We start from the raw sequence: 17,404 nt of genomic DNA, 5'->3' as shown, positions 1-17,404 counted from the left end.
AAATTCATCAGTCAAAGCAAATTAGCCGGGATTCATTAGGACACAACATCTTGTAGGCACACACACTCTATTGGCCTCTTCCACCCATAGCTTTAATTGGGTGCATATTTTACTACACTAGACCTCCTTCACTGAAGGACTGCTTTTATCCCTTATTTACAATAACAGCCCATCAAGTGCACAATGCTGGCATCGTTAACTGCAATACCCCCTAAAAAGAAGGTTTACTTTGTTAATGGGGATCTCATCAAATCTTCGTTTTTAAGCACACACTGTAATTGGAGTGAGCATGCAGATAACCTAATTGCATTAATTTTCGTAAGATGGCATGTTTAGATTAACGCACGCATGGTAAGGATGCTTTGTCTGATAATCCATATTAGTCAGCGAATGCTTGGCACAATTGTTCTAGCCCTGGCCTATAATTAACTTTAAAAAGACTTTGCAGATGTAGAGATTTTACATTTGCAATGAAAGGTAGTAATTTGATTTTTCCTGCTCCCCTCAGTATGCAGGCATGAGTACTGCGTTCTGCAGAAGAGGCACGCCTGTGGAACTGCTGTTAGGCAGCCATTTACAAAATACCAAAGTTCAGCCACACTAAAACACTTTTATTTCCTGTTCCATTCATTTTGATTTTATTAGCTCGGAAGAAGTACAGTCTTCTGTGTGGTAAAAGTGAAAAAATCTCTCTGTTTTACATCAGTTTTTCTGAAGAGGAGCTCGCTGGCAGCGCTGAAGCTGAAAGTTCAGGTCAGCTCTTTATAGGGCACAAATGTCAGGCATCCAAGTCCAAATATTTTTTTGTTGTTTGTTCTTTTAGTTAGCAGCGGGAATCTTGAGAGTCAATCAAAGCCTATCATTACATGCAGCTTCTATTCGCTCTTAACAATGGGCACTATTAAGTGTTCAGGGTTTTAATTAAAAGGAACTCTCCAGGTGCTATATAAAATAAAGTTTATTACTGTGAACCAAAACTGGGGCAACTTGCAGGAGTCCTTCATTCGTCCTCTCAATAAGGTAGCACAGTCTGGCCATTTTTGGCATTAATCATTGCCATATAGTTTTACAAAACCGATTTAATTACAAACGAGATGTTTTTTTCTTTAGCTTAATCAGCTGAAAGTTATTTTTAATATGACAAAACAGATTGTGGCTCAAAGTGGATATTTAATTATTAGGTTCAGCAGTGCCCCAGCCTTCAGACCCAGCTGTTCCTGACTTAACCACAAAGTCCTCATCTCCGCTTCTGAAGTGCTGGGTGTTTCAGAGGAATTCTGTCCTTCTGTACTATTTTCTTTATCATAATATAAGTAAAAGGGCCCACAGAATGAGCTTCAGGAGCCAAAATCTGAAGCAATTCCCATTGTGTTTAAAGAGAGCTGTGCAGTTATTAGTTAGCAAACAGAGTGCAGCTGCAGGAGGTAATGAGATTGCTATTAAAAAGAAAAAAACATCTCAGAATGTTCTATAACCCTTTAATTGGTAGAAATGATTTTGCACTTAGGTGTAGAAAAATAAAAGTTGATTAAGACCATGCAAGAGAATTAAAAGAAGGTTTGAGGGAGAAGAAGGGTTTTAAGGAAAGAGTTGGGACCCAGGTTGCCGGCAGTAAAAAAGGCACTGACTCGTGAGCAGAGTGGGAGAGGGCGAAGACCGCGGCCATGGGAGCAGATCTGAGGAGCCTGTAGTCTGGCAGGGCTTCTAATCTGCTGGATGACATCCTTAGGCCTTCCGCCTCATTACTGACATTCCTGTTGTTGCGAGCTGTAAGGGGGGAAAATGATGAGAAAATATGATTTATTAGGGTCTTTAACGCAGATTACGCGGAGGTATGAAAGGGAGATATTGTCCTTGAATAAAGAGGCTCTTCTCTGTGTGTGGAAGGCCGCGCGGAGACACAGTGAGAACTGAGTGATCATTTCCTTGGGCTGACTGATGGCAGGATCCCACAGATGCCACTGTTGTTGGCCAGGACAGCCCGAGGGTGTCCCGCAGCCCGGCTCTCTCTGACAACCTGAAGACACTTCTGATGGCCTGCATTCTCCTGCCAGAGACACGCTGTCTGGGGTGGAGAGAAGGAAGCCTTTCTCTTGTCTGTCTGCCTCTCATTGTCTGGCTTCTTCACAGGCGAAGCTCTGATGTCCAGGAGTATAAAGTTCTTCTTTTCAAGAAAAAAGTGGCCTCACAAAGGCAAGGAAAAGCGAAGTTTAAAGGCAAGTAAACCCTCCCCCTTCCTTTTCCCCCTCTTGTCTTTACTTTCCTTTAAACTCGTGTTGAGGCCGAAGGTGGGAGCGGTTTGGACAGGGGTGCTGGAGAGAGCCGGCAGGAGTTCACATTACTCAGAGAGGGTGAGGGATCATGTCAGGAAAACGAGTAGTTCCCCTTAAAGAAGTTAAAATACACTACTTTTACAAAAAAAAGCAGTTTTCCCAAAAATGCCCTGCCCTTTTTGCAGGGGAAACTGGATACCTAAAGGTTAATAAAACAAACATTCTGCACTTCTCCATTTCCATTCTGTTTTAATTTATCCGTGTGCTAATCGTAGAAAAAATGCAGCGTGGCAGGTTTAAATGTTTATCCGGTAGTTTCCAAACACAAAAAATCACGAAGGATCAATACTAATTCAATTACTGCATTAAAAACAAGTATTTGCACACACGGGCAATAAACCTCCTTCAGTCTGGGGTCAGAACAGTGAAGAGGCCGTTATAACCATCTTGAGCTCTGGGAGGAAATACCAGGCCTGACACAAACACTTCTACAGTACAGTAAGGATGTGAATTTTACAGCTGATGTTAGCAGGTGTTTCTTTCTGAGAAAAAGACAAAAAAAAGGGTTGCAGTCTAATTCTATTATTTTATTCCTGCTTATTTTCCCTTCTGTTTCTGTACTTCCTTCGAGCCAGGCTCAAGAAGGGACAACAGATACAAAACATCTTTACCTTCGTATTTCTTTACATTATCACGACACGAGAAACACTGCCAGGACGTTTATGAGGGTTTTAGAATACCGCGCAAACCCCACCGAAATCAGGGGGGTTTCTTTCAGATCTCTCCAAACGCACGACAAGAAGCCTCTGGGTGCAACTGAAAAAACTGAGGTTAAAGGTTTGAAGTAAGGAAGCTTGAACGCTGTGAATACATTAAAATATAGCAACGTCGGAGCAGAACTCTAAACACACTTTAGAAATGGTGTATAAACTGGAGATACCAGATACCGGCGGAGAGCAAGAGCTGCAGACGGACAGGCCGAATGTTTTAAAACCTCTATAACACGAAGGGTTATCCACAGCCGACAGTTTGGTGAAGGCCAATGAAATAAGTAAATGTGTTATCATATTTCGTTATTTCGCAGAAAGCAACTACGAAAGCCCTTAAGACTTGAATTTAAATCGAAGGCACTGTGGTGAAAGAGAAACCTTTCTGTTTTTGATTAGGTCCATTCAAACTTATTAACTGCGTTCAAACTGCGGGGTCTGATTTGCATTACCTGTTGTTATGAGTAGATCCTAATTAGGTAAAGGAGCAATTAGAATTTGCCGTTGCCAAATAGGAAACACGTGGCGGCACGCATGTCGATTCGGATCGCGCTGAGGCCAATCGGCGCAAACAGCATAAATAAAAGCTGAAGGTACCGAGCCACCGGCAGACCTATAACTCTCTTTGATCGCTTGTTGGGCAATCTCTCGTCACCGCTGTTGGTTCGTGAAGTTCTCCTCATGCGTCGTATCTTCTGCAAGATCAAACTTGGGTGCTATGTCAGCTTGCACACGCTTTGTAAAAATAAAAATCAGATCCGCACCTGCCGTGCGTGATTACTGGCGTGAGCTAGAGAAGACGCAACAATTCTGACTACCTCGGTCATTCTCGACTACAGAAAAAGACTGTAAAGCGGAAATGTAACGAGTAATCAATGTTTAAAATCAAGCCCTATGTCAGTGTTAGCACAAGCCAATCGGTTCTTCGCCCGAATTCTTCACTTCCTTAAAATCCCGAGCGATGTGAGAACCTAAATATATCGACTCCCATCGAAATATGATCTAATTGTATAGCCTGTTGTATTTCGATCTCCCGGGGGGGACAACCGTTACACAAACGATGTTGCTCGGTACTGCTGAAATGTAAAAAATAATATGGTTAACACGGTCATAGAAATCCACATTTGATTTTGTCTAGTGTATTGCATGCATTGCACAAAAGTAGAACGATGACGAAATATGTCAGTGTGCAGAATATAGGTTGAAGACCTTTGAAAACCTTTTAGCACCTTTAATTCCGACTCCTACGGTGTGGCGGCGGGGCTCATTTAGGCCCGGGGAAGACAAACTGCGAGCTCACTGCTGCTACAACACCGTATCTTCACAAAATTACGAAACGCACGGAAAACTGAAGGAAATTAACCAGCACTGTTAAAAAGACCGAAGAAACCCTCAAGCTTAATAAGGCGTGTTTGTGTAATTTCTGCAGTTTCTCCTGTTCTTTGCCGAGAACCAATCCCAGCAGTACCCTGCATTACACATAGCATATTTTTGTGTACGTGTTATTCTGTAAACAAAACTTAAAATTTCCTGTTTCCTTTATTCTTGAATTTAAAAAGCTCCGAGCAGCAGATTCCTACAGGTTACTGGGGGAAAAAAAAGAAATGTTAAGTCTGTTAATGGCCCTTCACAGCGAGCGCCCCAAATCAGCGCAAAATATGCAAAATAATGCTGATCTAATAAGGGAAGGTCTTCTGCCTGTTATTACTATTATTATTTGAGTTCTTTGTGAAAAGAAGTCGCTGAAAAATTCCTCTTGTGCGAGGAAATGCCGAACTGAAAATCCCCCCCCCGGCAAAGCCATCTCACAAAAGCTACCTAATCACTTCTTTAGACCCTGTTCCCGCAATGTTTTTACAAACACAGCCATGGCCGCAGACTAATGAAAGGGACTGCAGCGCTGATCTGATTGGGAGGTAATACAAATCAGCACAGAAAAACTGAAAATAGCACCCTTATCATCTTTCTTTCATTTAGACTTGATTACTGCAGGATTATAATGTAATCATGGCTATGTGTTAGAGGTAGCCATGGGAACCCATTTTAACTGTTTATCTAGCCGCCGATCTTAATTTAAGTTTGAACACTCCGGATTGCTTAGATGTGAGAGGCTGAGGATGACGAAAAAGAAAAAAAAAGTAGAAAAACAGACGCGCTCTTGTTCTTTCTGTTTTATTTCATATGCTACTATTCAATTTGTCTTTCAGGGAGAGAAAATTAATTTCTGACGACAATCCAGGCCAGTAATAAAAGTGGGAGTTTTTTTTTTCTGTCCTGGGAAAGTGGCAGCGAGAGATTGCCGCTCCCAGCTAATCTCGGCAGAAGTAATCATTCGCAGTCTTATTTGGACATCTGTGTTACATTTTGCTCTCATTTTTTCACTTTCACTCATTTGTGATGGTTTTATTACAAGTTGTGCAGGTGGCTTCGACGTCTGCAGCGCTGGAGGAATGCGGTCTTGAGACAGCGCCCCAGAACGGTGGCCGCTCACAGCCCCAGACCTTGACAATGGCGCCCTTCCCGTGGAAACCCGGATCGGAGCCCAGCAAAGACACTGCCTGTATCACCCGCTAAAACAGCAAGTTCAGACCCGGATCGCCTGGAGCATTGGAACCGACTGGCCCTCAGCTCTTCTTAATCAGGCAGACACTTCACATTCAAACCTAAAGATGCTTCCTCATTTTCCTAATACGTTTAGCTATGTTCATTACTTACTGTTTTACCTATACTAGAGTCAGATTTAAAGCCAGTATGATTTTTTTCTACAATTATGGGAACTTAATGTGGCTACATTTTTTTAACTCCTCTCTTTGCTTGTAAAACACACATTTTACATTCATCCAGTCGCAAGAAACCCAATTTCAAATACAAAAGCCTTGGGATGCCAGAAAAGGTTAAACAAAATTTGTTTGGCTTCCACCATAAATAAGCTATGTTTGCCTTACTCATAAAGAGAAGGAATGTTGGAATGAAGAAAGATAATTAAATAAGTAGGACATGCAGCCTTCGTCTGAGAATCTGCCACTATAATCCTAAACCCCCAAACGCCAGTGTGAAAGTCTTTCACCACCAGCTGACAGAACATGAATGAAGGAAGAGTACTAGGAGCACAGAGAGAGGTAAGAAGATTCTGCATGAGATCGATGCCATTTGAAAGAACGTTCCCACCAGAGAGCAAGAGCAATACAGGTGTCAATATCAAAGGATTGATACCAATGAAACCAAGTGCACAAGTGATGTCAGTTGTACCAATTGGAAGATTGGTACCAATGTTACCAAATGAATGAATGCCAGCAATTGCACATTCTAATGAAAGTTATTGAGAAAAAATGAAAGTACACCGACTTGGCTCTTGGTCAATCAAACTCCAAATGAAAGAGCGATTGATTGACATGTACTCCAGCATCTCACACTGTGCAATTCACACCCCCTGCCTCCCCCAATCTTCACCTTTTGTTAATAATTCTATTACTAATCACTTGGTGCAGATGGGGGAGGAAGGGGTCCCTCCTCATCCAGGCAGGCAAGACTCTCCAGCTAAGTCGGCCAGACGAAATGTTGCACAGAGTTCACACTGCGCCAACGACATCATCACACTGATCTCCCGTACCGTGTCTCCCACTGCTCTGAATGTCCATGTTCTGGGAAATAACTGCAACCATACTGCTGCCAGGTGTGGGGAAGTATTGGCTAAAGTGTTTGAGTGCAGTGCTTTCACGGTTAATGGTGAATGACGCACAAAGGGAGAAAAATTCAGTGCCCTCACCAATGTGCTGCGCAGCAGTAGTTTATGTTGCCAGCCCATGCTGTCTCCCAGCCATGTCTCCCCAGCCTCTGTCACCAGCTAGTCCCTTCTGAAGCCTCTTAGGAGCCCAGGGACTGAGCAGGCACAACTCTCAGTCAGTCAGTGAGACGGACTAACAAGGCAGCTGTGAAAGAAGAAACATTCAGAATTTTCCTAAGCACTAGCCTTAAGGCTTTTAAGCTTTACTCACTCAAGGTTTCTTAGAAAACTCTTTGCAGACCCATTCTGTAAGCAGTGAAGGACAAGCCATTGTCACGCTTCCTGAATGAAAGTGCAACCAGCTCCAGTTCTTTCAATCAGCTTTTACAATGGCATCTTCGTAGAAAGACACTTGAAAATATGGATGTCAATCTTTCACATTTCTTTCTTTAGAGATACATTCCGTTTCTGTCACGGATGACGGAAAGGACATGCCATGGAATGGCCAGGAGAGCAATAAAGACCCCATGCGTAGTGGCAAAACGGGGTTTAACCCGGGCTCAGGAGGTCAGACGATGTCGGGTAGAAACCTACTGTATGGCCTCAGGCCGCGGAGGAGACGACCTGGTGCTAGGCGGGTCTCAAGACATCCGAACCCTCAATGCTGAGCCAGGAGGAAAGGGTGACCCGGAAATAGATAGCCCCAAACAAAGACACACCGGAAGGACAAGCAAAGCACAGGAAGACTAAGAACAGGACAGAGTAGGAGTGCCCTCCAGCTGTAGAGGGCGTGATGGTGCCCCCCCCCCTCACGGATGCCCCCAAAAAAACAAATGAGCTGCACAGCACTGGGGGGAGGAAAAACCTCATTTAACTGAAAGGAAACCTCATTTAGCTCAATTGGTCCTACAGTCATCCCCCAAAGTTTGCTAAGAAAGAGCTTTACTCAGAAGCATGTTGTGAGATCAGTGCTGTACATCTCTGGAGTAGTTTACTTATTTGTCAGGGAAACAATGTGTTTTACCTTGTGCAGACATGTCAGTTGTTATAACAAGTGCCAGAAATACAGTGAGCTGGCATGCAAAAGATTTCTTGAAAAAACTTTGAAAATATAGGAGTGTTATTGCACTAACCAGTAAGATTAATAAATTCGCATTGCACTAGTAAGACTGCATTGAGAATATTTTGTACAATTTTGGTCACTATGTAATAAAAAATAATTTGCTGTCTCTTGGAATCAGTCCAGAAAAGAGTAACCAGATACATTCCAGTGCTTAAGGGAATATTTCTTGCACTGTAAGAAACTTACACTACACCGTTCTTAGCATAGGAATTGGAATCTGTTCTGCAGGATCATACTGCACAAATAATGATAGAAAAGAATACAATGATAACAACTATCTGTTGATGAGCATTATAGAGGCTGATCTTAAAGAATCAGCTTGAAGCAAACATTGCAAGTAGTCCCTGAGATAAGAATAGAAGAACATAAGAAAGGTTGCAAACTGGAGAAGTCCATGTGGTCCATTTAATGTGTTTGGTCGTTAGCAGTTTATTGATCCAAATATCAAATCCAGCTGTTTCTCAAAGGAATCCAGGGCATCTGCTTCACCAGCACGTGAGGGTAGCTTGTTCCAGAGCCCCTCAACGCTTTGTGTAAGGAAGTGACTCCTCTTCCTGGTTTTAAAAGCACATCCATGTAGTTTCCACTTCATTCCTCTGGTTTGTGTTTCACTGTTACTCCAAAAAAAGAATCTGCTGGGTTGTTTTCTCAATGCCCACAGTCTTCTCTGTTCAAGACTAAAAAGATTCTTTGAAGCTTGTAAGAATGTGGCCTAGTCAAGATTGTCTGGACTCATACCAGGACAGCAGTATCTTTTTGTAAAGTGGTGAAAAAATGATGACGAACAGAATTTAATGAAAGAGAGGCTCCAAAATACCCTATTTGCCAACCAGCCTTAGTCAGCCTGAAATGATCCCACATTTTGAGGTTACAGGTAAAAAAAGGATTAACAGAAAGCTGAAAAGGGTAGGAATAAATTCACAATTATTTCTGAATACCCAGAAATTCTGAAGTGGTTAATACAAGGCAACGAGACACATGCAGTAATGAATAAATGCATACTAGGCATGAAATGCTGCTAAAAACTTGTACAGGATTTCACTAAGTGAAGAGTTAATAATTTTCGATTATTTCAAAGGGTATATAATTAATTAATCACATTGTTAAAGGAAGAAAGACCACACAGCAAGGAATCTTTGATTTTAAAAATAGAATACTTGTAGAGCATGCAATGGCTGATTACAATTAAGTTTGGCACTTTACTGCTTTCAAATCACCGAAGCCAAATTTTACAACCTTCCATCAATGGTTACAACAGGCATCCTGGATCCCCTACAATCAAAAGTTTGCTGTGTATAATTTTACACAATCAGATTTCTCTGTAGTTGCCTTGTGCAATCAGGTAATCAGAGGAGAGCATTTACAAGACAAACAGATTACCAAATTCTTGGTGCTCTGTTTATATTAACTTTCTTTGAATGTGCTGCTCCTTCAGCTCTCTATTGCTCTCCTCCCCTTTTCAATTTCAACAAAACAGGATTTGTTGGGACTTTTCAAATCCCTACATCAGAGTTTCAAAGAAAACAAATGAAGACTCCAAGCAGCCAGGAAATCAAAAGATAAAAGCAAAAAAAAATTGCATCTCTCTTATTAAAATTGCAGTTCTCTTGTTTTTACAAGAATTGTTTCATCTTCTGTTTTCACCCATTAGATCTCTTGGTTACACCTACAATGCCACCACTATATGCATGGCTTTCATACCATTATTTGTATTGCCTTTGCTGGACAGCTTGAAAGGAGCAGCAGTGAGCTTTATAATAATGGCCAAACCCAGTGGCTTGGTTTTCCTAGGCCAATCAAGTGGTTATCCTGGTCTCTGAGTAAGTTCTGTCTTCTTTTACAGGGGAGAGCAGAGGTGACTATAGCTAGGTTTGTCTGGGCTGTAGAACGTCAATAAATTAAGATAAAAGAATATAGTAACATTACTGGTTTTGACTAGTCACAATCTCTGAACTCTGAGCTGGACAATGGTGATTGCAGAAAAAACTGATAGATGTTTTTACCCAGAGGTAAACATCTATAAACATTATAGATTTTACCCAGAGGCCGTTGGTGAAAGTAGGGTTGCCAGACCAGTTTTAGCCCTTAATAAACGTGTTGGAGCTGATGACAACAGTACTGGCTCAGACCCCCTTTTAACTTACTTTTTATTCTTAGGGAACTACGGAGCAGGTAGTGATTGATGTCTTGATGCATTTCTTGTCATTTAAAGAACTGGTAAAGGTGAAATTTTAAGACCTCACCCTACATCTGCCTCTCTCTAGTACTGTACTATTAAACCCTGCTGTGTTCTGTGGCTTAAAACAACTGAAAGAAACATGTCAGGCACAAGAGGACTGCCCCTCTGCTGTGGTTCCTAGGAAACATGATGGCCTTTTTCAGGGGATGTACCTGAATGACAAGGTTATATCAAACTCTTTAAAATTTTAAGTCTGCATCTGAGTGTGATTTAGAAACTCAATGAGGATGAACACACAGTTCCAAGACCAGATACAACCAGATTTCAAATTTATACACCATGTGCAGCAGAGAGGTCTTTGTACAGATCTGAATTACATAGTACTGTACTGTACAGGTACTATTTGTAATTAGACTAAAGTCCCATCTTTAAGGGTCTTGTGTACCTTTCATTCTAGAGTTCTGAATTTCTGGATAAACTGAGCAAATATCCAAAGAAAGTCCCGTTCCGGGCAGTATTTATGTCTCTTATTTCTCTCAGCCAGTAACGTGCAGACAATGATAGGTTGACCAAACAAGACTGGGTCACCTCTTGGATTCTGGGGAACCTCGGCCAGGACCTGCTCATACCAGGGAGGGCAGGAGCCTGGGGCCTTCTGTGCCACCTCCCAGCAGCAGGAATGTTTATCAATTCCAGGAATTAACCCCGAAAAGGGATGCAGTAACCAGTGAGCATAGGGAGGCCTACATTGAGAAGTCATGCAGATTAATATTCTCTGTGAAGTAATTGCGCACGTAACTCAATATCCATGTGAATTTTATTGTTCTACATCTTTGAGAAACAAATGAAGACGTGGCACAGTCACTATGGCAGCTGTGTTTGCATTTATCGCTCATTCTGCCCCTGTGACCAGGGCAGAAGCAGGGTATTATAATTAGTCTTTTTTATAGTACAAGATTCTGCAGCTGATAAAGACAAGTAAAGTGAAGCTTTTAAAAATCTGTACAGGGTGCAACAACAAAAATGAAGACTTTGATTTCTTTTACAGGTACTATATAAAAGTAAGATTATACTATCACCATTTTGAGTTATTGTTATTTTCCCCCACACGGCAGACCTATGAATGCCAGGCAATCAGCTCTATGTAAGCAAGTATGAACAAAGAAAAACTCAATCACTTGCAGATTATCACTCAACAGGTGCTTTGCAGACCAAAGATTCCTTTAGAAAGCATAAGCACGTTGCTAGAAGGGAAAATAATTGAATTCAGGCAGAAAATAACTCTATCAGATAAACTCTGTTTATAATGGAGAGTCTTCCTTCATTGCCTTCAGAAATTAACCCTTTCACACCTGCAGGAAGATGTCCATACTATGAAACACGAACCAGAGGGCGCAAGTGGAAATTATATGGAAGTGCATTTAAAACTGAGAGCAGGAGGTAGTTCCTTACTCAAAGGGTTGTACAAGTCTGGAAGAAGCGACCTAGCCATGCTGTTGAAGCCGACACCTTGCGTTCTTTCAAGAAACAGCTGGTTGACATCCTTGGACCTACTTACTACCAGATGAGCTTAAATTTGCTCCTCTTGTTTGTAACGGCTTGTGTGCTCTATGCTGTTGCTCAGGTGCTCAGATTCATTCACATGGATCCCACGAGTAAGAGGACATTTAACACAGAGCCCTGCTTCCTGTGGCCTGAACTGTCTGAAAAGAAATTGTTTGAAAAGCCATACTTCTTTGTTGCCCATAATAAAGCAGCTTTGTTACTCTTTCAAACTGGTCCATCTTATCAGAGCTTAACTGCGAGGTAGCAGCTGACACTAAGTGAAAATAAAAACAGTTTCATTTCCTTTTGCCATGACTGTACTTCCTTTGCATGATTTTCACTCTGAAGTGCATTCAGAACATATAACAACAGTTACAATGGGGAGAACATACTGGAATAAAGTGGTTGTATTAACAAACAGGCTTGTGGTGTCTGTTGCTTCAGAAATTCATGCAGCAAGTAGGTTCTGCAGGCCCACGCCTGGTATTAGAAGGTAATTGTTTCTGACTTCCTGTTGTCCCAAACTTACAGTAATAAAAAACAGTTGGTAACTGGTGTTCTCAGTTGTCAAGTCAGCACATGTCAAGCTTATTAACACTGTTGCTGGACCAGGTTTTTGATAAACAAGGCTACAGTTTTCGCCCCCTTGGTTTGAAAACAAACCCCATTTCCTGAGATCTGCTGCCAAAAGCTCTTTATTTCTATTCTTTGTCTTCATGGGAGTTTTCAGCTCAATTACATGAAGCCGTTAGCATTTGCAGTCATTAGCGGTGCTTGTTTAATTGAGACTGGGGTTGTGAAAGAAAGCTGCACTCAACCCTTTATTGGTCCTCCTGGAAAAGGACTGTGCTATTGTAAATATTACCTACTAATCCCCATGTAATTGTTAATTTTACCATTTAATTTACTGTGTCCACAGTGCTTGCGTGCAATTTATAGTTTGTAGGACATTGAGGTCAATGCACAGTCATGTTCCCCAGCTGGTCTCTCCAAGTTCCATGTCTAATTACTGCTTTTAAAATCTGTAAAAATGATGCCGTGATGGCTCAGAGGATTATTGCAGTGCCTTAATAGTCAGGGTTTTTCATTAGGAATGTGTAGCCTGGGTCAAATGTATATCAGTCTGTCATTACATTAAACATTGTGCCATGTCTAATCTCTGGATCTGTGTTGGTAGAATTATAGCCCTGAGAATTGTCTGCACATCGTATAAAAACTTGGTGTTTTCTGAAACCTAGACGATACTTGCCTCTGTACACTTCATGGCACCATTTGTCTCCGAAACAGACAATGTTATGGAGGACAGTGACTGAAGGCTCTACAGAAAAAGTGGTCAAGCCTCGCTCTTAATATCTTCATGTAAGTAGAGAAATAGAGGACATAAAAGCATTATCAACCCTCTGGCCTCTTGCTCACAACATTTCTAGTAAATTGAGCAAAGCTCTGGGACTAAACATTGGCAGCTAAGAAGCTGCAGGTCTAAGAACTTAATACACAATTTCACAAATAAAGTGTTAAATTTGCAAAATGTTAGGATTAAAATCTATAATATGTAAATACACAACAATAATAATAATATATATCTGCATTCAATGCAGAGAAAAGATCACTTACAGAATATGAATTGTCCAGTTTATTATTCACTGATATTCTGTACCCCTATGAAAAACACTGGACATTTACTTATGTGATGCTGTAAAATGTTTTCTGTTGAACACAGTGAAAACGTCAGTGTAATATCAGAGCCACTGAGATCACTTTACAGGGGAAGCCCTGAAATCAGGATACTTCAGGCCTGTCTAAGGAATTCCGAGCAGAGAAGGGGAAGACTACATTAAAAAAAAAATCAAAACAACTGCTATTGTAATTGAAGCAAGATCCAGTGGAACCTCATCAGCGTGGGAAATCAGCCCACAAGCACCATATTCCTCTCTTGTGAAAATCTCAATGAATGCTGGTGTACATATTTACTGTATTCCATCTTCTAGAGCATGTAATTAAACACCCACAACTACTGCTGTGACTTTCACTCTTTTTAACTCAGACATTGCCACGTAAACACATGAACATGTCCCGTTGTGCAGTGTTACGTGGTGGTGTCCTGTGTCCTATACTCCCAGCAATGCAGTACTGAATTGTGCTGTTCTTGACTGCTGTACTGTCCTCCTCTTTGCGAGCTGTGCTATTTATATCAGGTGTGAAACCTTACGTGGTTTCTCCTCTGATAAAGAGCACGCAGTACAAGGAACATGAATCGTGCTGCTCCTGCCAACCTCTGCACTTGAAAATTAATTTTTTTTGACCCAGAGTGTGGGTCAAAGCCAATCCACATTCCCAGAGATTATGCTATAGAGTACCCAAACAAGAAGTCCATTGTGAAGAGGGTCTCAGTCTTCAGTTCTGTGAATAAAATACACTGCCAATAAATGAGCCTTCTCTGGGTGGGTGTTTGTGCCATTTATGCCTGAGAAGATCATGAGATCCCAGATCAGTAGTAGGAAGAGAAATCAAGGTTCGGTTGCCTTCTTCTAGAAGCAATGTAATGAAGCCCGTTTGAGGTGATTTAGACACTTGACAGTCTGCTAATAACTTGCATCTGTGATTTTGATCAATCAAATGGGTAATACTAAGCCTGGGAACACAACCACACCTTTAATCCCTTCTCTAATCAAACCAAGAAGGCGTGTTGTTCTGAGAACAGCAAGAAGCTATCAGAGATATCTAAGAACAGGCCAACATCACGTTTCTGCCCGAAAAAAGCACCCCAAACAGCTTTGGAAGTGCGGCTGGTGAAACCTGAGGATAAATGACTCTGTTTTGTTACAAATGGTAAATAACTTTAGCTGACAAAGATCTGATTGCTTTGAAATGTTCTTGCCTTGCACCTGTGATCACCAGATGCAGTGCAGGTATAAACATTGTCAGTTTGAGAGAAAAGTGCACCAGGGAAAGACAGCTTGCTGGTCACAGTGGGCCATAGGTCAACAGGTTTACCCTCAGTTACTGCAGTAAGAAGGGATTGCGAGTGGAAATCCACCTCCATAAAATAATTTGGAACTACTGTAAGTGAATTCAAGGGTGAAGGCATTTCTCTTAGTTCTTTACAAGTTGTACAGTTACTCAGAGATAGGCAGACGAGAATATCTGAGAGTCCTGTTTAATGTTTATTTTTCTGAGAAGCAGACAGTGACTGTGCTGTCTGATTTTGCCAGAATCCATTGCTGCCACACGTGTCTTTGTCAGATTACTGGGTGGTCAGTCCCCAGGCCATGGAGAGAAAAACATTAAGAACTTCAAGTAGACTTGTCTCAAGAACTCATGTTATCTCTGATTTAATTCAGTGGAAATATCCAGACGTCATTAGTTCAGATAGTAAAACTTGCACTCTGTTCCCAGGCTGTATCAGACTTCACCACAAACATCTCTTTTACAGAAACCAGCCAAAAGGTAACAATGACAGCAATGGACTGTCTTAATTGACAAAGGAAGATAATGTCATTTAAAGTGAGGAACTGGCCAATGTACTTGCTAGGATGGAGGAAGAGAAGGGTTTACTATTGCATTTAGAGTTTTTTTGAGAAATTACATCGTTATGAGTTAGATTACCAGAAGTGAAGGAGAACTTGGTGTATCACGTTCATACCTGATGAACAGGTTTTCTGATGCAGGAAACAGCAGCCTGTCTCTCCTCTGTCCCAGTCTGTTCCTCTCCTCCGGGGACAAGCTTTTAGTCTTCACAGACTGACACCCAGTGCCCCACACGGCACACACCCTGAACCACAGGGAGCTCTTGGGCTTGATGGCTTCCTGTGCAGAAACAAATGTTCTAAAAAACCAACAAAACACACTCCTTCAGTTTCCAATCAAAGTCATTGCAGTAAGAGAAAACAACTGGGAAGTGGAGTGGCTGGCTGTTTTACAAACAACTTGGTTGTTTTGAAAATTTGATCATTTTGCTTGATAAATTGTCTTTTCTTGTACAATGAAGCAGAACTTGACTCAAATAAAAGAAAATACACAAAGCAAGATATTTCAACTCAATATGTAAACATACAAACCTGTTTTAGAGTTTCTGTTCCCTGTTTTAGGATATCTGAATAGAAAACATTAAAGAAATGTATCCAAAACAAACAGTAGTTAATACATGCTTGGTGAATGTTGTACAATAGATGATTTTTTATTTTAAAGTTATTTTAAAACTCATATGGCTCATCATTTATAGTCAACTAAATCCTTTCAAACAGCATTCACCACAGGAGTAGTGCTGTATCTGTCTATTCAAGAGCTTGAACAGAAAAAAGTTGCTGTGTAGAAGACAAATGTAACAGTGTTACAACATATAAATCATTGAAAATGTTAGAAAGATTATTACCTGGCAGTTAACCATAACCATCACTTTTCCCAGTTCAGATTGTGTTGTTGTTAGGTTCCATTTATTATGTGAAGCATTGATTTCTCGGTCTTTGAATTTCAACAATAACGTGCTTAATAAGATTAAAAGCGAGGAACTTAATGACTGACAAAGATATGTTATGATGATGAGAACATATAAAGAAATGCGCTGCTGCCTCATTTAGTAGATTGCACTGCTTCCCATTAGGAATACTTACATTTAACTTCCTTATTTCTGAATTGCTTATGCATCAACACGGCCGTGTTGCAGTTGTTATACATGGAGCTTCCTCAGCAATCTCAGTACAAACACATTGAGAAGGTGCGTGTGCTCACTTTCAGCGTAGCCTGTCCACATTCCACCCTCAAGCTTTCCACAGCTGCTCTCCGAGCAGAAACAGCAGTGCAGAAATGTCCGCTCAGTAAAAATGTAACAATGCAAACACGTACTGTGCACACACATACATATTTTTAAATTCAAACTAACCAAGGTCATATTGAGTCTCAAATCACAGACTTACAGGTAAGTAAGAGCAAATGCAAGGATAATTTAACATAAAACAGGTATGGGGTTTGCCAAACAAAGAATTTAATAACTTGCAAAAAAAACCTTTTGTTTGTGCTTTTCAAATTTCTCCTGAGTCTACTTTCTTGGATAGAACAGATTAATGGGAATATTAATAGAACCTTTATGTCTAATAGTACCAGGGACATAAAATCATACTTACAATATGAATGCCTTTTTCTCTTAATGGCCTAGGTGAAAAAAAACAGCTTTTTTTGCTGTAAATGGAGCTCTTATCTGTGGTGTAGAACAAGCCTTACAGAAACCCTGCTGGGCCAAGGGACACAAACTGGGGTATGACACAGAGCCCTCAGCCTCCCTCTGACACACGGAGGATAATGCATTTCAGGTGGGGCTTATTTTGTTGCCTTGTTTTTTAAAGTTTTAAAGGTGAGTGCATTTTTTTTGCACTAATCATAGACACAGGAATGAGAAGTCAGTAAGCACACAGTGTGGTGTGTTTGTGTGTACACTGCAGTTGCAGGCTAAGGGGGTGTCCTGGCTCAGATGGCACGCATGTGAGCACATGACAAACGAGGGGTTAACACTGGGAGCCCAGCTGCACTGTTCAGGTGTGAGGTTGTCCGAGGTCCAGCAGACAATTAATTCAACCAAGAGGAGAAAAGCTTCCTTCAGCAGCCTGGGCCACCCACTACTTTCTGCTTTTTATTTGGGGAGCTTAGCCTTATTATTATGAGAAACTTCATCCCCACCAAATGCACAGGGTTTATTAGTCTTGCAATAGCTCTTAGCAGTTTTATTACTTACGATGAAAAAAAATAAAAGTGCATACAAGCCTACCTTTGCCGGCTTAGCAACAGATTTATTCTTCTTTC

The 17,404-nt window shown here is 41.1% G+C and overlaps 1 long non-coding RNA gene across 1 annotated transcript; it reads right to left on the bottom strand.

The window, feature by feature from the left end:
• Positions 1 to 242: 242 nt before the first annotated feature.
• Positions 243 to 16,268, bottom strand: LOC138241168 (uncharacterized). The gene is made up of 3 exons (XR_011190360.1): positions 15,984 to 16,268; positions 15,255 to 15,418; positions 243 to 1,767 (listed from the first exon to the last, which is right to left on the bottom strand). It is a non-coding gene; the product is annotated as an uncharacterized lncRNA (long non-coding RNA).
• Between the last annotated feature and the right edge of the window lie 1,136 nt (positions 16,269 to 17,404).

This window comes from Lepisosteus oculatus, chromosome 9 (assembly GCF_040954835.1).
Source record: "Lepisosteus oculatus isolate fLepOcu1 chromosome 9, fLepOcu1.hap2, whole genome shotgun sequence".
Lineage (NCBI taxonomy): Eukaryota > Metazoa > Chordata > Actinopteri > Semionotiformes > Lepisosteidae > Lepisosteus > Lepisosteus oculatus.
Note: the sequence above shows the minus strand (reverse complement) of the source record. Positions and strands in the feature narration are given on the sequence as shown.